This window comes from Manis javanica, chromosome 15 (assembly GCF_040802235.1).
Source record: "Manis javanica isolate MJ-LG chromosome 15, MJ_LKY, whole genome shotgun sequence".
In the NCBI taxonomy this organism is placed as follows: Eukaryota; Metazoa; Chordata; class Mammalia; order Pholidota; family Manidae; genus Manis; species Manis javanica.
In genome coordinates this window covers 74552431-74579887 of record NC_133170.1, presented here as the reverse complement: position 1 = coordinate 74579887, position 27457 = coordinate 74552431, and the positions used below count along the sequence as shown (strand labels likewise).

The following is a 27457-nucleotide window of genomic DNA, read 5'->3' as shown; positions in this document are numbered from 1 at the left end:
CAATCATAGGAGATTCTACAGCACTGATACCATAAGAACTTGGTTTCCAAGAACATGGCTTAATTTTGTTTTTTCAAATAGGGTGGGTGAATAGCATTATTTTACCATATGTCCCAACAAAGGCTCCCATTGCTTAAGAATATGTCCCTTTTTTTCTTCTATCCACCAGAAACACAATCTAGTAGTGTCTGACAGGTTTATCAATGTGTTAACAAGGACTTAAAGGGATGCATACTTATCTCCCTAAACACATGGCTCTTTGCTCGGCCTTCATCTGCTCCAGAGGAACTCAAGCTCCCCTTTTTCCCTTAGACTATCACCAGCCTTCCTTCCTCTTATATTCTTGCCTATTCAGGATTTTTTTGTTTAAGTTTTACATTCATACCTCTTGGTTATGAGCCTTTGTTTTTATTGGAATATAGTTGATACACAGTATTGATTTTAGATGTACAACAGTGATTCAATAAATATGTACATTACTAAATGCTCACCATGGTAAGTATAGTTATACCTTGCTACCATACCAAGATAGGACAATATTATTGGTTATATTCCCTGTGCTGTACTTCTATCCCTGTGACTAATTTATTTTATATTTTGAAGTTTGTACCTCTTTATCCTGTTCACCTGTTTTACCTATGCCTCCATCTCCTCCCCTATGGTAAACAACAGTCTGTTGTCTATATTTATGGGTCTATTTTTTGTTTTGTTTTTTATATTCCACATATAAGTAAAATCAGATGGTATTTCTCTTTCTCTGTCTGACTTATTTCACTTAGCATGAGCCTTTTAAAATCACCGTTAAGAGGAGAGGGGCTCTGGATTCATCCAAAGTAACCAATTACTACAGTCATTTAATTAATGTTTCTTGTCTGTTATTGTGAAGACTGTATTTCAGCCTCCTTAATTTAACCTATTCTACTTTGTATTTTTTCTTTATTTTGTCCTGATCTGACCCTAAAAAATAGATATTTTCATTCTCATCTTACTGAAAATTTTACTTCAAGTTTGTATCACTACAGTACATATGAATACAAGTTTAGAGAAGCTGCTTCCAAAAAGTAGATATGGTTCAGTAGGCTTAGTTTTTAACATTTTATTTAATGATTAGGTGATTGCGTAGAATAAGCTTATAAAATCTGCTAAGTGATCTTGAACTGGCTAGCATCTTAGAAAAACAAATCAAAATTTTAATTATCCTTGACAGGTGAAGGGGTGCATGGGTATTAACAAGAGGAAATTGACTACAGGACATGTACTGAAAGATTCAATGAAGGACTAAAAAAAGTGTAAATATAATGGAGGATTCAGACTTTGAAAAGTATGACAGAAAGAGAAATAAATAGTGTAAAGTATGGGAAAGTAAACTATTATCATTTAAAAAACTATAATACTTATTAATAGTATTATTAATAGATCATGATTTATTTTGCAGTTAAGAAGGGGCCTTATTTTTAATTTTTTTTAGATAAATTCTTTCCATTCGTTTCTAATATGTATTGAAAGAGAAGAGGAGAGAGAGGAGGGAGAGATGCATGCAAGTGATAAGAAAACAGGACTCTAAGATCAAAAGGCTCTAATTGCTATATATCTTTCATGTTATTGAACATACTGGAAAGTGATGGTGCCAATACCATGTTTCTTAGATGGGATTTCCGTCCTTGTAAGCCAAGTAGGATGGATGGTTGTGTTAGAATGTAGTATTCCATCTGTTCTGTTTATTAACAGAGATTTATGCCTGTATTTCTATATAATACCTGAAGAAATCAACTCTGTAATTGTTTTGCCTGAGTCTAGTGGATTATATTTACTATGACACCTGTTTGCACCTTGTTTTAAAAAAAATCAAAAATTTGAATTTTTGTATTTTGATAAATCAGAAAAAAATTGGGGCTGTACACAGAATAAAGGGTAATTAGTAAAGTAGAGACTCTGGGAGGAAAAGAGTGAAGCCAGTATAAACAGAAGTAAACAAGATTAGAAGTCAGTCCATTGTCAATGTTCTAAATTTGTAAAGTTCATACAGTGTTTCTTACGTTGTAGAACCTGAAACACTAAGTTCTAGAGAATCTTTACAAGATTCTGTGAGTTTAAAAGAAGACATTAATTCTCAAAAATTCCCATCTGCAATTTACTGTCTTTAAGTACTTCCTTTAAACTGAATGTATTAATGGTTTAATTTGATATCATTCTGACACTTTATTCTACAGTTTGCTAATGCACGTAATGCAGGTCCTCACACATACCAAATGCCCAGTAAGTACTTTTACTTATCATTCTGGACATTCTAAGTCCTAGGTTTAATCTTAAGTGTCACATATATGGAGTGCACTGAAACTCATGAATTTCCATAGCAAATTTTTGTCTTTGATTAATTAATTTACTCCACAGTGAAGTACTCTCTAGACTTTACCAATAGATGTGGAAGGAACCACTATTTAATTTTTTTTGAAGCCCAAGAAACACTGTTAGAACTTAATATGCAAATTTCAAAAATCCTAATGATTTCGAATGGGGGTTTACAATGTCTAGCAAGAGAGTACCATCAGGTATTTTATATTACATATTTTACTTACTGATAGTATATAGATTTATAACTCTTTGTTATAGTATTACCTGAATAAAGAGTCTGGCACTTACAATGTTAATTTCTGAAGGCTTCTGTGGTGATACACTGCTGATTTTTATTATTTCAAATCTTGAACTAAATGTGCTTCTTGTGTAACAGGATCTTTTTAACATGGAGAAAATATTAACTTTACCAAGGTTTATAAAAGGATAAAATTCAGTTATTTCATGTGCTAATAAAACTTTGACTTATCATATTTACACAGTAGTGTCTGCTAACAAATTAGAACATAGTCTATAACTATCATGAGGTCGATCCCTCTGCTGGCTCTCTTACTGGAAACACCAATGTTACAATAGTCTCAAAGCTGCCTACTCTCTGAGATGAGGAAGCCATCTTATCCCTCCCAACTCTGTGATTTCTAGCTAATTTCAAATGAAGGAGGGTATTTGGCTAAAGTAAAACCGTGAAAAAATGAAAACAAGCAGATGAGAGATTACAGAAGAGTTTTGTTAGTGTAATTTAGTGGACTTCCTTGATAAAAGTCTTATTAAAACCATTATCATGGACAGTTTAGTAGTTAACATTGTGAAGAAGGAAGTGTGTTGAAAAAGGCAAAAAAATGAAATTAACACTTCCCTACCCTTCTCTTTTCTAAATTTGTTTAGTTTGACCACATGCCCGTACATTTGTAGCACACATATCAACACTGGCATGCTAGGGTAACTTAATCTGGTTATTCACTCCTTTGATTTTAGATCTAATTATTTAATTTCACTAGCACTTCAAAGTTAAATTTAAAAAATAAATTATTGCCATTAAAATAAAATTTGCACAGATCTACTAACCACCTAATTTGGACTCATATAGAAAACAACAGAATTTAAAAAAATTATGAGGCAATCTTGGAAATTTGAAATTTTGACCTTATATTTGATGATATTAAAGTTTTACTGTTAAATTTTAGGTGTATTAGTGGTATACTTATTTTTTATTTTTTTATCTTTTAAACTATTTTTAATTTCTTTATTAAGGTATTATTGATATACACTCTTACGAAGGTCTCACATAAAAAAACAATGTAGTTACTAAATTTACCTGTATTATCAAGTCCCCACCTATACTTAGTATTTTTTTTAAGTAGTTCTTTTATAATACAGGGAATGTAGTAACCACAGTGTTGCTCGTATGAAATCTGAGCATAAGATTATATATCAACGATACCTTAATAAAAAATAATAATAAATTTTTTAAAAAGGGAGAAAGATTAAATGTCATCTTCTCAGTGGGTCTTGCTGGTTTATCCCAAATAAAATTGTAATTCTCTTAAAAAAAAAAGTAGTTCTTTTAGACATACAGTTTGAAATGTTCATGGATGAAATGGTATATCCAGAATTTATTTCAGAATAATGGAGGGTGGAATAGGGAAGTGGGTGGACAATGAGTTGATAATTTAAAGCTGGACATCAGGTAGTTCATTATATTGTTCTATCAATTTTTCTTTGTTTTCTTTATGCTCTGTTAACTTTTCTGTATGTTTTCCATATAAAAATTTTCAAAAAATAACATTTAGTGCCCCTCTATGTTTTAGATAGAAACCTAAATAGTTTTCTATCCAAAACTATTTAATGTCTTTATTCCTTCTAGAGGAAAGAAAATCACTACCTATGATAAATTTCACACCTTGCCATTCTCTTCTCATGATCTATATTCCTGATCCTCTCTTTGCTGTTGGAAAGAGCTGTTAAGACAGAGAAGACAGCCATGTGAAGACAAACCGGAGATTAGGGTCATCCCGCCACAAGCCAAGGAAAGCCAAGTGTTGGCACCCATCAGAAACTAGAGGCACGGGAAGGTTTCTCCCTCAGAGGCTCCTGGAGGAACAAACCCTGCCAACACCTTGATTTTGGATTTCTGGCCTCCAAACTATAAGAAAATTAATTTCTGTCATTTTAAGCCAAAAAAAGGAAAGAAAGGAAAGGAAAAGAGCTGTTAAAACTGTTCCATGGTGGAAAAAGGGGAAAATGTCACTTCACTGTGCCCGAAAGGACTTACATTTGACTCCTTTGCTCTTCTTCCCTCTCTAACCTGGCAGTGTTCTTTTATGGGGACATTAGTTGGGGGAGTCCAGTCAAGTTACCCTTACATTAGAGAGATACCATTCAATTCTATCTCCATCTAATCACAATCAAATACGTATATATGTGCACAGGAATGTATGGAAGGTACTTATAGTTTTTCTCCATAATTCAGATTTATAATTTGTTCTCTCCAAAGATCAATGTTTTAGTTACTGAAGTTCTTACTTTTTGTTAATAGTCATTTTGTGTTTTAAGAGAAATAAGTGCAGTTCCTAAATAGCATAACAGTGTGTGGAGATGATAATTTCTGATGATCAAAATATTAACAAATTGACCACAACATGAAAGATTTTGTGAAATATGAAGAATAGTTTATTATTTCAAAATTCTTAAAGTTGGAAAAAGGGGGACTTCAAATTAACTAATTTAAAATCGCATGCTTGTATTGGAAGAATCCAGAGAAAACAGCAACTAAAATGGTCAATAAATGTCTCTACTTTACAGCCCTGTGATATGATTCATTACAAAGATTTAAAGATAACAATATTATAAACCATCCAGGCCTGTAGTTAGAATGCAGTACCTTCAGGGAATTGAGTTTTCTAGTAAATTGAATATCATAAAGAACTGAGAATGTACACTCACTTCAAGCCCTTGTCTTGGTTTTTCATCTTCCCTTTCTTCTCCCTGCTGTACATTCTCCTCCTTGCCATCAAAGTTTTCTTTCCAAAAGACTAATGTGATCATCATTTGCTGGCTTCAGAAACTCCAGTGTCACCCATTGTTAGTGGGAAAACCCAAATGCCTTAGTATAACATCCCCAGTCAGACTTCTGGCTTCATCCTTCTTCGCCTCTTCCAGTAGAGAACTATAAGATCAAGCACAAGAAACTCTTCGGTGGTCCCAGGGAATGCTATGCTTTTCTGATACAACTGCTTTTGAATTCTCTATTCCTTCTTCAGAACAGTTGCTCCTCTTTCCCCATTTCATCTTGTAAGAAGACCCAGCTGAAAGATCACATCTTTGACCTCTTCCTGCATTTCTCACAAACAGTACTAGTTATTACCTCAAACTATTTTCATAAGCACTTTTCATCCTGTCACTAGTTTTGTACTGTATTCTAATTATTTGGTGGTGTTTATCACCCTTTGTATTGATTGATGGTTTTATTCATCAGTTATTAATGGAAAAGCTTTTATGTTTGAGACACTGTTTCAGCACTGGATATAGAGTGGTAATTAAAACAGTCATAGTCTCTGACCTCTCCTAGTCCAGGACACTTATATTTAAAAAATAACCAAAAAAAAAAATCTATGAAAAAAATAAGAAAATCTATGCGATTACAACTGTGACATCAGGCAGTTGCCCTGTTTAGGTTTAGTGTGTGGGTTCTGTCCTACTTTTGTGGGTGGAAGTTTCAATGTCAATTTAGTTGTCGAGTATTCCTTTCAGTGCTATTTTGGTCTGCTTCATTCTTCAGGCTGTACTTGAGCTTCCCACTTGATCCCAGCTGGTGCCTCCTGTGGGAGCTAGTCCATGGGCCTCCCTGGGCTTCCCATTGTCATTAGGTAGGGGTTGGGGGATGCTAGCTTCCCAGGATGGAGATTATTTCCCCTGGTATTTTCACTCTATCTCTGATGGTGCTTCTAGGAAAGGGAAGTACCCACCTATGCCACCTTGTAGAGGACCAAGAATCAAGGGGTCCAGGTGGCCCTCTGCTACTCCGTAAGATGGCAGGAGACTCTAGAACTGGTTCACCTTTTGTGTTTTGGTGAAGGGCTGGGAGATGCGTAGACTAGAGTGTCTTCTACCACTGAGTAGATGGCCAGGAGCCACTAATTTTGGGTGGTTCTCTGCTACTGGGTAGAAGGCTGGGAGACATCAGGCCTCCTGAGGTCACTAGGGTGGGTAGAAGGGCGTGCTGGATCAAGAATGGATCAACCTGCTTGGGTTCTGATGTTGCCACTTCTGTGGCAGATAGGTCTCACTGCTGTCTCAGTATGGTAGTGGGTAATGCCACCTTCCAAGTCCCTCACGCACTTCCCCTTTCCCAAACCTACGGCCAGACAGAGAAGGCTTTCCTTTTTTTCTCCGGCTTTTGTATGTCTGTTGGTGGTTCAGAAATGCAGAACTCTTCCATGCCCAGTCCAGGTACAGGGAGATAAAACAAAAACCCAGGGAACTTGTCAAGGTGTTCTTTAAGTCCTAAGGTGCCTAGCCAGTCTGCCTTTGTCTTTCTACCTTCCAGAGTCCTTTATGATGACCTATTGAACTACTTCCAGGTTGTGTAATTACATTTAGAGGGGAGAACCAGGAGAAATGAGCCATCTTGTCCCAGAACCTGAAACTTACTTGGATTTTTAAGAAAGAGAAATATTGTACAGCTAACACTAAAACAATACTGAACATAACTGAATTCCTAATGATGTTTCTGTTGCTTCAGGATTTTGTGTGAATCTCAGTCATCATGAAGAAAGTCCTTTAACCAAAATAATTTATTAAAATAAACCCATACAAAGGATACTGTGAAGTATAGGTTTTCTTAAACAGCATAGAAAATGGTGAGTTTACTCAATGTTTTTCTTATCCTAAGATAGCCATGATTACCCAGTTTTTATTATCCCAAACCTGAGGTTCTTCAAACCTCTCCGTTCTTTCTCTTTAAGCTGAGATGAAGCTGACTGGCCAGCACTGTGGGTGTCATGGAGGTTTGAAATGCTCCCAGATCCTTCACAGGCATTAACCCTCTGAATATCATTTCTATTGTATTTGCAGAGCAGGAGCTTTGGTTGAATTTGTGATGATTAAAGTGACATAATCTGTAAGTCTTTAGTATCACTTTATTTAGTTTTGGTTTCCATTTTATAAAAGTAGAATTCAGCTTTTGAAGATCTTATTTTGGGTATTCTGATTATAGGGATTAGGAAAAAATGAGAATTTAGTCTATTTTACACGATTTCAAATGTGTAAGTAAAAAAACAGTTTGGTGATTACATGATCTAATTCTACCACCTACCCACACATTGTGTAAGAGACCAGGCATGCAGCTCTCTATGGAAAATTATATCATCAAGCAGTGGGGAATGACTAATTGACTTAATGACAGAACAACAGCATAGTCTCTTTCTGTGTATCCTAAGGAAGGAATGCAGGGGAAAAAATTGTTTAATGAAGACACTTTATTTATTTTGATCTAACTATAGTGTTATATTAAAAAAGAAGTACAAGATATATAGGTCAGTTGGCCTACAAATAGAGGAGTAAAATTTCTATAGTGGTACTTTTAAAAAGTGGGAGTTTTTTTTTTTTTAAGGAAAAGAGAGAATTCTTTACAAGATGAGATTAATTTTTAAAAAAGTAGAACAAGAATTATCCTAGAAAAGATAACTTTATTTAACACCAAAGTATGAGAAAATAAAGTTTTAATGGAAACTGAAGGCTGAATGGGGGAGAGAGGTTAGATAACAAGAAGAAAATACATAAGGAAAGACTAGCTTTCGTTCTTAAAAAGTGAACAACTAGTATAAACACTAGATATTCTTCCTAATTTTTTATCCTATTCATAGGTATCATAGGTGTAAAAATTAATTCATTTATTTGTAATGTGATAATCATACTTTACCATTAAAGGCTTCAAAGGGCTTTTACTTACCAATAGTACATTATATTTTACAGTAGTTTATAAAGCACCTTACATGAAGTATTTTATTTGATCCTCAAGACTATCATAAGGTCAGATATTATTATCCTCATTTTAGAGTAAATGACTAGCCCAAAGACAAAGGCTAGCAAGTGGGACAGCCGGAGCAGGACCTAGCTCTTTGGTTCCTAACTTAGCATGGTAGAATCATTTTCTGGAACCCCATACTGTCTGCCTCCTACATTCATTCCTTTCTGCATCAATTCAGTTATCAGAGGTTAAACGTTAGGGACTTCATTTTAAACATAATTAATTGAATTTCAAGTTGCATTTATATTCTATAGTGATTACTCCCTTTTAAAAAATGCTAATCTATGTATGTCGTTTCAAGAAACTCTCCCCATATAAAATAAGACCACAACCTGTGTGTTCCATATCTAGCGTTTGGTCTTGCTTGTCTTTTGATTATTGTTAGTAGGTGGCAGTTAGGTATAGATGAAATAAGTTCCAAATTCTTGTTCTTCACACCAGAGGAAACAGATGTCTCACATTTTCACAAGGTGTACAGCAGTTTCAGACTTATGAAACTCATAAAGATAAATGAGTACTGTCAAACCAAAGATCATTGTTCTCTGAGATTGCCTTTTGCACCTTTCTACCCATTTCTGGCTTTATACCTTCCCTTTTCCCCTTCTTTCTTTTTTTCTTGTCCTTTTTCTTCTTTCCTTTCCTCTTTCCCTTTTACTTTTTGGCCTCTTTCTTTTTTCTTGATTTCTTTTTCTTTTCTCTCATTAGCAACCAACACAAGTTTAATAGCAGCTGCCTTCTTTTGTAAGCCGAAGCTGCTGCAGGGCAGTACACTTCCTCTTTTGATAGCTTCCTCTTTGACTTACTATCAACTGGGACCAGACATTCATAGACATGGTATCTTAACTACCTGGAGAGTGCCTAGGGCCTGAGTAATCATAATAGGGTTGGGTCAAGAATATGAACACTACCTAAACACACACACAGCTGCTTCAGCATATTTTAAAATTCATTTTGAAACAGGACTTTTTTTCTACCCTAAGCAGATTTATATTGGCATGTGTAAAAATGCATCTAGTTATTATTTGCAGACAAAGTGGAGACTTCTCAGACAGACCTCACTATTCTGATATAATTTAAGCAAACCACTTTGAAACAGTTTCATTCATAAACTTGAATATAATCTTTACATTTATTTTCTCAATTGTCATTTTGACATGTTATAGTGAGGGTTTTATTTTGTTTCCCATCCTGACAACTCTAGATATAAATAATTTGTAGGGGGGGAAAAAAGACAGGAAATGAGAGTTCAGATTTTAAGACTTAGTCATTTTCTAGAAAGCACACACCAGAGGACCCCTAGTGTATTTCCACCCTAAATGTTGGCAATATCCAAATGTTTCTGTTGTTGTTGCTGACACTGAATTCTAACTTCATGGCGAGAATTGATAATGTCATTTTCTTCTTCTGTCATTATTATGAGAATTAAAAGGCAAATAACCTTATTTCTCTGCCTTATCTTTCTGATTAGCCACATATCAAAGTTCCATTTTTAAGTAATAGCAAAAGGCTCTTTATAGAGCCACATTTTGCAAGTCCTGATTAAGTTTTTACCATTATGTCAGAGAAGTCATCTTGGATCCATATGGGAAATACCAGAATTGAAGGGCTATCTGTGTTTCCATGTTCTTTGGTTTTTATTTCGTTCTGCAGCAAATTGAATGCTACTCCCATTTTAAAAAGGCCGAGAATGGCCTCTCCCTAGTTTAAGCCAAAGTCATAGAATATAGCTAGCTTTATATTTTGACATAAAAATCTTCCTTAAGATTTTTGTGGAACATATGGAAAGTAAGTATGAAATGTATAGAATTTAGTCCTTTTGCTATTGATGGTTCTGGCAAATGTTTAACATTAATCTTAATATATTATCTTACTTTTCTCCATTTTACTTTTCCTAACTATACTCTGAAATAAATGATACAGTATTTTTTATATTTTGCTGAGTTTTAAAAGGTTGAAAATCAATTTGAATTGCTTTGTAATTCAAGTCTTTGAGGACACAGAATCCTGGTGTGTTCCTATGTTAATTCTGGGGAAAATAATTCAAATTCCAAGAATCAAATCACCATTCCTAGTACAAGGGGCTACCACACCATCTTTCAGGAAACATCACATAGTTTGTTTAAAGCAAGTTTCAAGGCCCAAACATCTATATTCTGTTAGCCAGCCTATCGATTGTACCCTAACCTTAAGTACTTTTTGGTCCCTCTGGGACTCCCTTACCTCCTTTCTCAAGAGACTGGATTCAATACCTTTTATGTGTGCTGCAGTGTCTGTAATTGCCCATAATTCAAGTTTACCTTCTCACCGAATATACTCTCCTTGAGGACAGAGAGCTTAACATATACCTGATTATACTTTTGGTACATGGCATGAACCCTGGCACATAATAGGTATTAAATAAGTATTTTCTAAATAAATGCATAAAATTATGGGGAAAAATAGTTACCTAATTTCATATTTCTTTCAGATTTAAAAAACCATTATAAATCCCTTTTACCAAGATATTTGTTATTTAACACTACACTTCTTTATACAGGTGGAAAGTTTCCATTATTCAGTTACTGGCAAAATGGATTCTTTAGTAAGCGATCTCCATTTTTCCTTGAAGAAAAAAATCGTAGTTCATCTGCCCAGAGGAAATAATTAGTATAGCATGTTATCTATTAATTAATGTAAATTTTTGAAATAACTGGGTTGTTTTAAATAGTAAGCTACAGAGTTTGCTGTACTCTAGTGTAGAGCTTTGAGCTTGAATGGGAGTAGTCAGGTTATCCATCCCGAGGTAAAGGGGGTTAGGCGTAAAGGATTGAATTAATTAAATATTTCTTCTATAGACTGCAAGCTCCCTAAAAGTAGAATTTGTGTCTATCATATATTTCTCTCTGGTACCTAGCACCAACTAGTTATTTTAGGAACTTAGTAGGAATTCATTGAGTACATTCATGAAAGAGGGAACATTACAGAGGAAATCTTAGTTCTTTATGTGACTCTAGGTGGTAGAATGTATATATGGCCAATTTAAGAAGTAGAACTTACTGTCTAAAATAATGTGCTATAGGAAATAAGCAAAACGGTCTTATTGGGATTAGGAAAAACACAACTTGGAGGTGGTTTTATATAATATTGTCACTCTTTCAGGCAAAATGGGTCTAAAATTAATCTATTAAGAGTAAATGGGCTTTTCAGATTTTATCTAGCAATAGAAAATAAGAAGGATAGTGTTCGTGGCCTCTAGATCTTTATTCAGGAAGACATAAAATGGAACTCTAAATGCCAATAATCTTGAGGCTTATTTGTGAACATTATATTTTAAGATTTTTATAAAAGTTTGTCTTTTGCCAGAAAGGAAACTTGAATGTGAGAACCAGTCTCCAAGGACTTGCTATTGAAAGAACTTAACTCTTTGTCTAACACAGATTGATTTAATTATTTTTGGCACAAGATAGCTTAAACATAGCTTAAGACATGTTTTGAATATTTTCCTTCATGGTTATTCTCAGCATATGTAAGTGCTTTTCTTACAAAGTGATATATGCTTATACTATATAAACAAGTAGTTCAAATTTGTTTAGACTTCAGCTTTTTCATGCTATGATTAGAAAGTTAACAAAATGAACTTTTGCTGGTCCTGATGCTTAACCTTTTCAGAACCTCACGTTCCTCATCTGTAAAATTGGGATAAATAGTGCCTATCTTTAAGGATTCTTGTAGGAATTAATTGATATACATAAAACCTCTCACTCTAAGTATGCATGCCATAGATAGATGGTGACAGGGCAGAGTCAATAGTTATTTTTATTACTAAAGCCAACTGCAGGGATTGAGTCAGGTGTTTTGCTTGCTTGTTGAATTTGATCACTGTGATCCCAAAGTAGCCTAATTGTGTCTTTTAAATAAGAAGTACTATTAAGGAATATTTTGCAATAATCATTGCAAATAGTACTCTATTTAGGCTGATATGTGAAGATGTATGTCAGTAAGTTGCAGATTAGTATTAAAGTATGATTTGTGTAATAAAAAGGGTCTGATCACTATACATACTTACAGAAAAGTTTTGAAGAAAACACAGTTTCTTAGAAGTTATTAACTTTCAAGGAATGAGAATGGAGAGGCCTACTTCCCACTGAAGAGGGAAACTATTTTTCTCTCCATCCCTTTGTACTGCTGGAATGTTGTCCAAGATGTATTACTTTTATAATAAAAAACAAGAATAAAAACCATTGAATATTTTGGCAGCAGTTGTTAGAGTGAAGATTATAAGTAGAACTAATAAACTGCCTCACATGCTGGTGAAACTAAGAGTAAATTATTTTTTATTGTAACAAATAACTTAGCTGTATTATATCCACAATTTAAAAAATGAAGTTATAGAGGTGTTGCTTTTAAAATTATAGTTAATTAATCCAAAATACCTGATACAATGCTAGACACCTTTAAGATGTATCTTTGATAGTTTTAATTCAGAGTAATTTCTTTCTGTAAAAAATGCAAACAGAAAAGTTGAAAGTGAAATTCCTCTATAGTAATACCAGCGCTGAAGGGTATTTATTGATAGTAATTTGGCATATATTTTTCTGAAATTTCTCCTGTGGATATACCTAAACCTACACACAATTATATGCATACATTTCTTAAATAAAAATGGGGTTTTATTATATGTACTGCTCTGCAACATGCTTTTTTCTAAGCATGTTTTAATATATTGGTATAAGATCAGTACATATATACTTAACCTTGTTCTTTTTAACTACTAGCCTGCTCTACCGTAATTTATCTAATCAATGTTATTGATGAAAGTTAATGTTGTTTGCATTATCTTACTACTTTGAACATTCCTATTCTATCTGTGTATTTTAAGAGAACAAATGTCTAGAATTAGAATTGCTGGATGATGAGCTTTCTTCATTGTAAAATTTGATAGCCATTGTTCTCTTGTCACCAATGAAGTTCTATTCTCATACTGACTTCACACTCACCTACCCACTCACAGGGTCTGATACAGGGCCTATTTACCCCTGCCTACACTTTGCTACTCTAGTATAGAGAAACTGATGTAGTTTAATTTACATTTCTTTGGTTATTACTTTACCAAATCTTCACATGTTAATTAGCCATTTATAGTTCTATAAATTGGCTATTCACCTCCTTTTGCCCATTCTGGTACCCTTTTTTACTTTTTCTTTTTGATTTGTGGGTGCTCTTTATATATTTTAGATAATGGTTATCTTTGTAGTAATTTTTTTCCTTATTTGTTCTCTATCTTTCTTTTAATTGTGTTTTATGCCAAAGAAACAATAATTTTTCTGTAACAATGTTTTTACAAAATTTTATTTATATAGTTTCAAAAGTCAAAATTTTCTTCAAAGCTTGAAGTGAAAAACAGTTGTCTCCTGCCTCACATCTTCACTTCCACTCCCAAACTTTTTCCCAGAAGCAACCACTTTAAAGTCTCACAGAGGTTTTCTGATTTTTTCTTCATATTTCTAAAGAACATATTTATACTGCCATCTCAGTATTTCAGTTTTAGATGAAAGATGAGAATTAGCTTTCACACATACACACACATATGCTTTACTGCCATCTTCCAGATAGAGTTATATCATAATTTTTATTAGTTCAGTAGACAATGCTTCTGTTCTCATAACTGTGTATATTATTCACAGCTGTGATTTTTAGTGTAATATGAATAAATTTCCTTTCTCTGTGTAATACTTTGTTTTCCCTAGAGTAAATAATTGCTTCATTTTTCTTTTATTGATGTATGTTAATTCCTATATTCTATATAAGAATTATAAATATCCTTTAAATATACCCGTTCAGCGTATTCATATATATCAGATAATCTAACAATTTCATCTTTTTCTTGAAGACTTCCTCAAAGGATCCCAATGTCCTTCTGCTCCATTCTGGACTGGTGGTTCTCTATAATTCTACTACATAATTACCATGCTGAGATTTCCCTTCATCATCATCCTGGATGTGTACATTTTTATTTAGCAAAATTATTAAGTGTTTCTTTGAGTTTCTGTATTTTGTGTCATACTTACAATATGAGATTATAAAAATATTTGTCCATATTTTTAGTTTAATGTTTAATGGCTTGATTTTTTCCATGTAAATATCTATAAATTATTTTGGTATAAGGAATGAGGTAAAGAATTGGGTTTTTTTGGTTTTTTTTTTTTACCTTGAATAACTAGTCACTTGTTTTTATATCATTTTAGTGAATAAGTAATTAATTCATCTTCTGACACTGACTTGAAATGCCACCTGTACCATATATTAAATATCTGTATACATTTCATTCTGTTTTTGAGATGCTCAGTCTCTTTCATTAATGTTTCTGTCCTATTTCAGTGCTAGATCCTTAATATTTGTTTTGCTGTAGTTTAACAACTTAATATATGATAGAATGGGTCCTCCATCATTACTCATTTTTTTCCTCTTTCTGAATTTCCCTGGCTACTTATTAGAAATCAGAAGAATAATATTTTTTGACATGTGAAAATCATGAAATTCAAATCTCAGTGTCCATAAATAAAGTTTTGTTGGTATACATATTCATTTATTATGTATCATCCATGCCTGCTTTCATATCAAAAGACAGAATTGAGTAGTTACATCAGAGACCATATGGCCCACAAAGCATAAAATATTACAGCTACTTTACAGAAAAATTTGCTGACCCTTGTTCTAGATCAAATTATAAACAGTTTAAAAGGGAAATCTATTGGGATTCTAAGTAATATATAGATTAATTTAAGGAGAAATAAAACCTTTCAATATCAAATCTTATCAAAGAAAAAATATTTATTTAGATTTTCTGTTAAATCTCTTAGAAACATTTTCTTTTTCTTCTAGTTTCTGTACATTACTTCTACTAAATTTATTCTTTGATTTTGGGGATTGTTGTAAATGTAGTGGTTATTGGGATCTTTTCCTCTACTCTACTTTCTTTCTATATATAAATTTTTTCTTTCTTTTTAAAAAATTACAAATATATATATTCATTATAAAAATAGTGAAGATATATCATAAGGTCCTCATGATTAACAGGAAGATTGTTCAATCAGTTACGTAAATGAAACAACAAAGATAGAAATTATTTACCTAGGAAAAAGGATTAAAGATGGCCTGAGAAGTGAGACAGAGGCTTCCTCCTAAAACTACATTTAATATGAAAATATAATTAATACAACTAATCCTGAAAGAGCAATGGGAAACATGGCTGTACCAGACTGCATACACCTGGAGAAAAGAATAAACCTCATGGAACAGGGTAACGTACCAAAGCTGTAAGCCTGGCAGGACCCAAGCCCTTCCCCCACCCCAGCTCACTGGCAGGAGGAACAGAAATGGAACCGGGAGGGGGTGACAGCCTGGGACTGCTGAGCAACCAGCCCCGGAGATCTGCCTTGCAAGCACAAACCTACATTGCATGGTGCTCTGGAGATTAGTGGGGTTGGAAAGCTAAGACAGGCAGAATACTTGAGAAACTGAGATTCCAGCCATTTGTAGAGGACAGGGATCCACATGCAGCTGCTCTGAGACAAAGAAAAGGCGGGTGCTCTGAGAGGCTTTCTAGCAGTGAAAGGACTGCTGAAGGGGCAGGGTTTGCACAGAGCTTGCTGCTCTGGAGAAGGAATAGGTGGACAATATTGTCTGGGTGCACTCTGCCCAGAAGGCTAGGAACTTTCAGGAGCTTCAGGCTCCATCCCCCTGGCTAGCTACTCAGCTCCGAGGTCCCCCACTGTGATACGCAGCCTGCTGTGCCTTCCTCCTGGCCTGCCGGCACCATCTCGCAAACTGCCCTGGCATCAGGTCAGCCAGAGGGAGGCCCCACCTATGACAGCTACAGATGCAAAGCACAGAGGCTTACACGTGTGTGCTCAGCCCACTGGCTCTGACAGCAGAAAACAGACACTGCAACTGAGAAGCAGGAAACAGCTCTTTCCTCCCCCAGGCACCAGGGCCGCTCCCCTAGGACCCCTGACCTCACTACAGGGGGTGAGCAGTTCCAGAGACTAGAAATTCTGGGCACTGGAGGGTACCACATAGAAATATGAAATGTCAAAGGAACCTGGTTCAGACCAAAATCTCACAAGCCCCAGTAAAAAGGCCAAATAAAACTGAACTCACCAATCTTCCTGCAAGAGAATTCAAACTAAAAATCATAAACATGCTCATGGAGGTACAGAAAAATATTCAAGAACTCAGGGACGAATTTAGGATGGAGATTCAATCACTAAGAAATTCCATATATGAAATGCAACATACAATGGAGGGATTTAAAAGCAGATTAGATGTAGTAGAAGAGACGGTAAATGGAATAGAAATTAGAGAAGAGGAATACAAAGAAGCTGAGGCACAGAGATAAAAGGATCTCTAAGAATGAAACAATATTGAGAGAGTTGTGTGACCAATCCAAATGGAAAAATATTCGCATTATAGGGGTACCAGAAGAAGAAGAGAGAAAAAGGAATAGAAAGTGTCATTGAGGAGGTAATAGCTGAAAACTTCCCCAATCTGGGGAAGGAGATACCCTCTCAAGCCATGGAGGTGCACAGATCTCCCAACACTAGTGACCCAAGGAAGATAACATCAAGACATATAATAATTAAAATGGTGAAGATCAAGGATAAAGACAGACTTTAAAAGCAGCTAGAGAGAGAAAAAAGATCACATACAAAGGAAAACCCATCAGGCTATCAGATTTCTCAACAGAAACCCTACAGGTCAGAAAGGAGTGGCATGATGTAGTTAATGCAATGAAGCAGAAGGGCCTTGAACCAAGAATACTCTACCCAGTAAGATTATCATTTAAATTTGAAGGAGGGATTACACAATTTCCAGATAAGGAAAAGCTGAGAGAATTTACATCCCACAAACCATCTGTACAGTGTATTTTGGAGTGACTGCTATAGATGAAAGTGTTCCTAAGGTTTAATAGCTATCACCAAAGGTAATAAAACCACAATAAAGAAAGTAGAACAGTTAATTACTAAGCAAATGCAAAATTAAATCAACTACCCCCAAAGTCAATCAAGGGATAGACAAAGAGTATAGAATGATACCCGACATATAAAGAACAGAGGACAAAGAAAAAGGAGGAGAAAAAAATACCTTTAGATTCTGTTTCTAATAGCATACTGTAAGCCCAGGGAAAGGAAATCTCAGGGCAAAATACCTCTAAAAACCTAAATCAAAGGGAGAAATAAAGTTTAAACCCCTTATATTGGTAACAAACTGCAGTTCAGCAATTGCTCTCTCCTGCTCCAGCAGCAGCAAAACCGGCCCTCCCCTCACCTCTCAGGTACAGATAAGCCCTCTGTTCCCCAAGTAATTACCCATTGATATGGAGATGAACTTCTCTTCACCCCTGAGGAGTTATGCAAATCCACTAAAGCCATACTTCTCCCCACCCTTGAGCTCCTATTGATATGCATATGTATTAAAGGCAGGTGAGATATTCTGGATAACAATTTTACCCACACATACTAAGTGAGTTAAGTTAGACTCTTAGATAGTACAGAAGTTAACCTTGAACCTTTGGTAACCATGAATCTAAAGCCTGCAATGGCAATAAGTACATACCTATCAATAATTGCCCTAAACATAAATGGTCTCAATGCACCAATCAAAAGACACAGAGTCACTGAATGGATAAAAAAACAAGACCCATCTATATGCTGCCTACAAGAGACTCACTTTAAACCCAAAGACATACACAGACTAAAAATGAAGGGATGGAAAAAGACATTTCATGCAACTAATAGGAAGAAAAAAGCAAGAGTTGCAGTACTTGTATCAGACAAAATAGACTTTAAAACAAAGAAAGTCACAAGAGACAAAGAAGGATGTTATATAATGATAAAAGGGTCAATCCAATAAGAAGATATAACCATTATAACTATCTATGCATCCAACACAGGAGCACCGACATATGTGAAACAAATACTAACAGAATTAAAAGGGGAAATAGAATGCAATGCATTCATTCTAGGAGACTTTAACACTCCACTCACTCCAAAGGACAGATCAATCAGACAGAAAATAAGTAAGGAGACAGAGGCATTGAACAACACATTAAAACAGATGGACCTAACAGACATCTACAGAACTCTACACCCTAAAACAGCAGAATACACATTCTTCTCAAGTGCACATGGAACATTTACAAGAATAGATAACATACTATGCCACAAAAATAGCCTTGGTAAATTCAAAAAGATTGAAATTGTACCAACCAGTTTCTTAGACCACAAAGGTGTGAAACTAGAAATAAATTACAAAAAGAAAACGAAAAATCCCACCAACACATGGAGGCTTCACAACATGCTCCTAAATGACCAATGGATCAATGGCCAAATAAAAAACAGAGATCAAGCAATGTATGGAGACAAATGACAACAATAATTCAACAACACAAAATCTGTGGGATGCAGTGAAAGCCATGCTAAGAGAAAAGTGTATTGCAATACAGGCCTACCCCAGGAAAGAAGAACAATCCCAAATGAACAGTCTAAACTCACAATTAATGAAACTAGAAAAGGAAGAACAAATGAGGCCCAAAGTCAGTAGAAGGAGGGAGATAATAAAGATTAGAGCAGAAATAAATAAAATCAAGAAGAATAAAATGACAGAAAGAATCAATGAAAGCAAAAGCTGGTTCTTCAAGAAAATAACAAAATAAATAAACCCCTAGCCAGACTTATCACAAAAAAAAGAGAGTCTACACACATAAACAGAATCAGAAATGAGAAAGGAAAAACACTATGGACACCTCAGATATACAAAGAATTATGAGAGAATACTATGAACAATTATATGCTAACTAACTGGAAACCCTAGAAGAAATGGACAACTTTCTAGAAAAATACAACCTTCCAAGGCTGACCCAGAAAGAAACAGAAAATCTGAACAGACCAATTACCAGCAAAGAAATTGAACTGGTAAACAAAAAACTACCTAAAACAAAATCCCTGGACCAGATGGCTTCACCACTGAATTTAATCAAACATTTAGTGAAGACCTAATACCCATTCTCCTTAAAGTTTCCTAAAAAGTAGAAGAAGAGGGAATACTTCCAAACTCATTCTACGAGGCCAGAATCACTCTAATACCTAAATCAGACAAAGACACCACAAAAAAAAAGAAAATTACAGACTCAACAAAATATTAGCAAACCAAATTCAAAAATATATCAAAAAATCATCCACCATGTTTAAGTAGGATTTATTCCAGGGATGCAAGGATAGTACAATATTAGAAAATCCATCAATATTATCCACCACATCAACAAAAAGAAGAACAAAAACCACATGATCATCTCCATAGATGCTGAAAAAGCGTTTGACAAAATTCAATATCCATTCATGATAAAAACTCTTAACAAAATGGGTATAGAGGGCAAGGTACCACTGCATAATTAAGACCATATATGACAATCCCACAGCCAACATTATACTTAAAAGCAAGAAGCTGAAAGCTTTTCCTTTAAGATTGGGAACAAGACAAGGATGCCCACTCTCTCCACTTTTATTCAACATAGTTCTGGATGTCTTCACCACAGCAATTAAACAACAAGAAGAAATAAAGGGCATCCTGATTGGCAAGGAAGAAGTCAAACTGTGCCTGTTTGCAGATGACATATTGTACATGAAAAAACCCGAAAGATTCAACACCAAAACTACTGCATACTGCATCTAATATCTGAATTCGGCAAAGTTGCAGGATACAAAATTAATACACAGAAATCTGTTGCATTCCTGTACATTAACAATGAGCTAGCAAAGGAAGAAATCAGCAAAACAATTCCATTCACAATTGTATCAAAAAGAATAAAATACCTAGGAATAAACCTAACCAAGGAAGTGAAAGACCTATACTTTGTAAACTACAAACACTCATGAGAGAAATTAAAGAAGATACCAATAAATTGAAATACATCCCATGCTCATGGATAGGAAGAATTAATATTGTCAAAATGGCCATCCTGCCTAAAGCAATCTACAGATTCAATGCAATCCCTATCAAAATACCAACTACCAACAGCATTCTTCAATGAACTGGAGAAAATCATTCTAAAATTCATATGGAACCACAAAAGACCTCAAATAGCCAAAACAATCCTGAGAAGGAAGAATAAAGTTGAATAAACTCGAATAAAGAATAAACTCAAAATGGATCAAAGACCTGAAGGTAAGTCATGAAACCATAAAACTCTTAGAAGACAACATAGGCAAAAATCTCCTGAATATAAACATGAGCAACTTCTTCCTGAACGCATCTCCTTGAGCAAGGGAGACGAAAGCAAAAATAAACACGTGAGACTACATCAATCTAAAAAGCTTCTGTACGGCAAAGGATACCACCAACAGAACAAAAAGGCATCCTACAGTAGGGGAGAATATATTCATAAGTGACTTATCCAACAAGGCGTTAACATCCAAAATATATAAAGAACTCACATGCCTTAACACCCAAAAAGCAAATAACCCGATTAAAAAATGGGCAGAGGAAAAAAAAAAATGGGCAGAGGCTCTGAAGAGACAGTTCTCCAAAGAAGAAATTCAGATGGCCAACAGACAAATGAAATCACTAATAATCAGGGAAGTGCAAATTAAAACCACAATGAAATATCACCTCACACCAGTTAGGATGGTCAGCACTGAAAAGACTAAGAACAACAAATGCTGGCAAGGATGCGGAAAAAGGGGAACCCTCCTTCACTGCTGGTGGGAATATAATAAGCTAGTTCAACCATTGTGGAAAGCAATATGGAGGCTTCTCAAAAAACTAAAAGTAGGAATACCATTTAACCAGGGAATCCCACTCCTTGGAATTTACCCAAAGAATACAAGTTCTCAGATTCAAAAAGACATATGCACCCGTATGTTTATCGCAGCACTATTTACAAATAGCCAAGATATGGAAGCAAGCTAAGTGCCCATCAGTAGATGAATGGATAAAGAAGAGGTGGTACATATACACAATGGAATACTATTCAGCCATAAGAAAGAAACAAATCCTACCATTTGCAGCAACATGGATGGAACTGGAGGATATTATGCTCAGTGAAGTAAGCCAGGCAGAGAATGACAAGTGCCAAATGATTTTCCTCATTTGTGGAGTATAACAACGAAGCAAAACTGAAGGAACAAAACAGCAGCAGACTCACAGACTCCAAGAAGGGACTAGCGGTTACCAAAGGGGAGGGTGTGGGAGGACAGGTGGGAAGGGAGGGTGAAGGGGCTTGAGGGGTGTTATGTTTAGTACACATGGTGTGAGGGGTCACAGGGAAAACAGTGTAGCACAGAGAATGCACTGGGGTATGGGTGGATACTTGATAATATGGGTAAATGTAGTGACCACATTTTTTTTTCATGTGAAACCTTTATAAGAGTGTATATCAATAATACCTTTAAAAAAGAGTAATCATTTACCTAGTAAAAATGTAGGTAATGGTAGAAAATTATTTTCCTGGAATTTTACATTATCATCCTTTTTTGAAATATCTTGTAATCTAACTTCATTGCTAAAGCACATATTTTAATTATAAAACAAACACAAAATTAATAATTTTCTTGTTTAAAATGAATTTTTAGATAAAAATATACTTGCTTCAATTTTAGGTACATTAGTGCACAAATAGAGATAATGCCAAGCTTTCCCCCAACAGATGTAGTCACCATAAACAATTTGTGGCATATTCTTCTAGTTTTTTTCCTCTTTCTTAACATTATTCATATTATTAATGTTATTTTAATGTAATCATATTAGGCATATTACTGTTTACTTAATACTTCAGTAGGCTCTTTCCTAGATCTGCTTCTGTTGTATTAGCTACGCAGTAGTCAGTGTATAATTGTACCAATTCCTTTTTGATGGACATTGGGTTGTTTCTAAATGTTTTCTACAATGTTACAAACCATGCTGTAATTATCATTATAAATAGCATTGTGATTCATTTTTTATTTGTCTACTCTGACTCCAAAATATTCCAGTTTAGGGACTCTCTTGTTTCATGAACTCCCAGCAGTGTAAATCGCCCCTTTGCTTTAAAGCAGTGTGCTAACCAGAAGTCTCTCCTGTTTGTTTTTGTTTCCCTAATAATAAAACAGCTTTGTATTGATGAGTTTACAGTCTAGTGTCGTTGGCCAGCATGTGCCCAATCAATCATAACTATTACTAATTATGTTATTTGTAAAATGTTTTTCATGACTTATTTGCATTGGAATTCCAACAGATTGCAGAGAAATGGGTTGATTGATCATGTAAAACAAAGTATATATGAAATGATAGCAAAATTCTGTTTATTGCTGCACTTGGTGACAAAACAGATCTCTCATCAACTAGACAAAAATAAATATTCTAACAGAACAGAAAAGAAAAAGGCTGTAATATATCCTATTGGGTATTTTGGAATTCCCAGTATGCCATCTTGTTTCATTTTTCATGTGCTAGCAGCACCAGCTTCAAGATGGTTAAAATAACTTATGGAAAAATGTTAAGCTTTATGAATAATGTGAAAATGTAAATTAGAGTAATGTTAAGTATCTTGATTGTTCTGTACCTACTAGCACATCAATTCCACTTGTAGAAACTTACCCTAAGAAAATAATTATGGATAAATCATCACTATCTATTTCTAGAACTCTTGTCATCCCAAACAGAAACTCTGTATCCGTTAAGCACTAACTCTATTCATCTGTTTTTGCCCAGTTCCTGGTAACCACTCATCTGCTTTCTGTCTCTACAAATTTACCTATTCTAGATATCTCATACAAATGGAATCATGTAATATTTGTCCTTCTGTGTCTGGTTTATTTCAACTAGCGTAATATTTTCACGGTTTATCCATATTATAGCCTGTATTAGAACTTCACTCCTTTTTATGGCTGAATAATTTTCTGTTGTATGTATAGACTACATTTTGTTTACCCATTCATCTACTGATGGATGCTTAGGTTATTTCCACCTTTTGGCTATTGTGAGTAATGCTGCTATGAACAAATGTTTGAGTCTGTTTTCAGTTCTTTTGGGTGTATACTTAGGAGTAGAACTGCTGGATCATACTGTGATTCTATGTTTTGATTTTTGCAGAGCCACCAAATTGTTGTATATAGTGGCTACACCATTTTACATTCCCGCCAGCAAAGTACAGGGGTTCCAAAGACTTCATATCCTTGTCAGCATTTACTGTTTTCCCTTTCCTTTATTCTGGTCTAGGACGGGTGCGAAGTGGTATCTCATTGTGACTTTGATTTACATTTTCTTAATTACTAATAGTGTGGAGCATTTTTTCATGTGCCAGTTTGCCATTTGTATATCTTTGGACAAATGTCTGTTCAAGTCTTTTGCTCATTTTTAAATTGGTTGTTTTTTCTGTTGTTGAGTTGTCGGAGTTTTTTAATATATTCTAGACATTAAGCCTTTAACAGATATATGATCTGCAGATATTTTCTAACATTCTGTGGGTCATATTTTCAATCTTAATGGTGTCTCTTGCATATAAGTTTTTAATTTTAATGAAGTCAATATTTTGTTTTCTTTCATTGCTTGTGCTTGGGTTTCATATTTAAGAATCCTTTGCCAAATCGAAGGTTATGCAGATTTGGCCCTATATTTTCTTTAAAAGTTTTATAGTTTTAGCTCTTAAATTTAGATCTTTGATCTATTTTGAGTTCATTTTTGTATATGGTATAAGGAAAGGGTCCACCTTCATTCTTTTGCATGTGGATATACAGTTGTCCTGGCACTATTTTTTTTTTTTTGAGAGGGCATCTCTCATATTTATTGATCAAATGGTTGTTAACAACAATAAAATTCAGTATAGGGGGCTCAATGCTCAATGTACAATCATTAATCCATCTCAAGCCTAATTCTCGTCAGTCTCCAATCTTCTGAAGCATAACGAACAAGTTCTTACATGGTGAATGAATTCTTACATAGTGAATAAATTCTTACGTGGTGAACAGTACAAGGGCATTCATCACAAAAACATTCAGTTTTGATCACGCATTATGAACTATAAACAATCAGGTCAAATATGAATATTCGTTTGATTTTTATACTTGATTTATATGTGAATTCCACATTTCTCCCTTTATTATTATTATTATTATTTTTTTTTTAATAAAATGCTGAAGTGGTAGGTAGATGCAAGATAAAGGTAGAAAACATAGTTTAGTGCTGTAAGAGGGCAAATGTAGATGATCAGGTGTGTGCCTATGGACTAAGTATTAATCCAAGCTAGACAAGGGCAGCAAAACATCCACGGATGCAGAAGATTTCTCTCAAAGCAGGGGGGATGAGGTTCTGAGCCTCACCTCTGTTGATCCCCAATTTCTCACCTGATGGCCCCCCTGCGACTGTGCCTGTCTTAGGTTGTTCCTCCCTTGAGGAATCTTACCCGTCTCTGGCTAACCAGTCATCTTCCCGGGCCATACAGGGAAATGTAAAGTTGGCAAGTGAGAGAGAAGCCATATTGTTTGCAAAGGTTAGCTTTTTACTTCTTTGCAGATTTATGCCCTGTGGCTTCTATGCCCAGCACTTGTCTCGAGGTATCTTTACCACTTGGAAGAATTATGATACTCGGTAAATTCGATATGAGGCATGAATTCTATTTAAGGGTTGTAATTAGGAAGGAAGAAGAAAAGCTATAGAGGTAGCATATGGAAGAAAACATGGGAGGATTGATTATTTCTTTAACATATCTTCTTGTAGAGTACCTTAAGTATCTATAGGTTTTAAACTACTAACTAATTTGCACACACATATTAACATAATAGGAATACAGTGACATAAACAAAGCAAATCTATAATTACCATCCATCTCCAGTGAAGCCAAGAAAACCATTTAGGCACCCTAGGCATTTGTGAAAATTTGTCTATGATATGATGGATATTGTCCTACTGTACTTGAACAGTCTGAGAAAAATCAGACAAATTAAAGCAGCCCATTTCTGGGATCTGTTCACATCCCATATGTTCTTTTAACCGTAGATAGTCTATAGTCGTAAGATTTTGGAGTGCTACACCTTGCACCCCTCCCAACTCCTGGTTGAGTTCCAACAGTACAGATCTGGTCAAATTCGTTATCTCACTGTATGCATATCTGGCACTATTTTTTTGAAAAGACTGTCCTTTCCCTATTGAATTGTCTTGGCATCCTTGTTGAAAATCAGTTAGATGTATGCCTTAGAGGGTTTATTCCTGAATTCTCTCAGTTCTAATCCATTGATCTAATCCTGTCTATCGTTAGGCTAGTACTGTGCTGATTTGATTACTATAGCTTTGTAGTAAGTTTTGAAATCAGCAAGTATAAATCTGAGTCCCCCAACTATGTTCCTTTTCTTCAAGATTATTATGGTTATTCTGGGTCCTTTGAAATTCCAAATAAATTTTAGGATGACCTTTTCCATTTCTCCAAGGAACACCATTAGGATTTTGGTAGGAGTGTACTTGGGTAGCATTGTCACTTTGACAATTTTACATCTTCCAGTCCTTGAACAAAGGATGTTTTTCCATTTACTTAGGTCTCTTAAAATTTATTTCAGCATTGGTTTGTATTTCTCAGTGTACAAGTCTTTTGCCTCCTCAATTAAATTTATTATTAAGTATTTTATTCTTTGATAGTACTGTAAATAGAATTATCTTAATTTTTCATATTAGTTCATTGCCAGTGGATAGAAATATAATGGATTTTGTGTGTTGATTTTGTATCCTGCAACTTTATTGAATCTGTTTATTAGGCCTAACAGTTTTGGGGTTTTTTTGTGGATTCTTTGGGGTTTTCCGGATATAAGATCAGGTCATAAGGCAGAATTTTTTTTAACCATAATTCCTTTCTAAACAAGACCAAAAAACATAATTTATGCCAAATGAGTAGGAGCTCTTCAATTTTGTGTTTTGGTTTTTTTGTTTTGGATGGGGAACCATTTTTTTCCTACTTTTAAAAAAGTTATACTTTCAGTAAGCATAATACATTTTTTCCCCATAATCGTTATTCTTTTATTATGGTATTATTGATATACACTCTTAGGAAGGTTTCACATGAAAAACAATATGGTTACTACATTCACCCGTATTATCGAGTCCCCCCCACACACCCCATTGCAGTCACTGTCCATCAGTGTAGTAAGATGCCACAAAGTCACTATTAAGCATAATAAAATTTTTGAAGGACATTTAAACAGATTCTTTTGAATAGCAGGTATGCTATAGTTAAAGGGAAGATTAAAGGAGAAGTTAAAAGATAAAATTTATATGGACAAATCCATAATCAGTAAGCTTCTTTTTTTAAGATTCCTGTAATTGAACACTTTAAAACCTGACACTGCATATGAATATAGTATTAAGGAGAAGGCAGAGTATCTGCACTCCCATGTTCATAGCAGCATTAGTCACAACAGCCAAGATGTGGAAACAACCCAAGTGTCTATCAACAGATGAATGGATAAAGAAAATGTGAGATACATATACACAATGGGATATTATTCAACCATAAATAACAAAGAAACCCTGCCATTTGCAACAGCATGGATGGACCTTGAGGGCATAATGCTTCATAAAAAGAGAAAGAAAAATACTGTATGATTTCACTTATATGTGGAATCTTTAAAAAAAAAGTCAAACTCAGAGGCAGAGAACAGAATGGTGGTAACTGGGGTCTGGGATATGGGGGAAATGAGGAGATATTGGTCAAAGGGTAAAAACTTCTAGTTATCAGGTGAATAAGTTCTGGGGATCTAATAATCAACATGGTGACATTAGTTAGTAATGCTATGGAAGTTGCTAAGGGAGTAAACCTTAAATATCTACCATAAAAAAAAATTAGGTCAAGTAATGCATCTGTTAACTATGTTATGGTGTCATTTCCCAACATATCCATGTATCATCAAATCATCACAGTTGTACACATTTAATTTACAGAATGTTATATGTCAATTATATCTCAGTAAAGCTGGTGGCAGGTGGAGAAGGTTGGGGGACAAGGCAGAGTCACCTATTAACATTAGAAATAGAGGGAAGATCTAAGAAATCAAATAATTAAAAACAGTGTCTAAGTCACTT

General features: G+C 34.8%; 1 protein-coding gene across 3 annotated transcripts in view; it reads left to right on the top strand.

Moving 5' to 3' along the window:
• Positions 1-27457, top strand: part of TAOK3 (TAO kinase 3) — a 166594-nt gene that overhangs the window by 19383 nt on the left and 119754 nt on the right. The window lies entirely within an intron of this gene.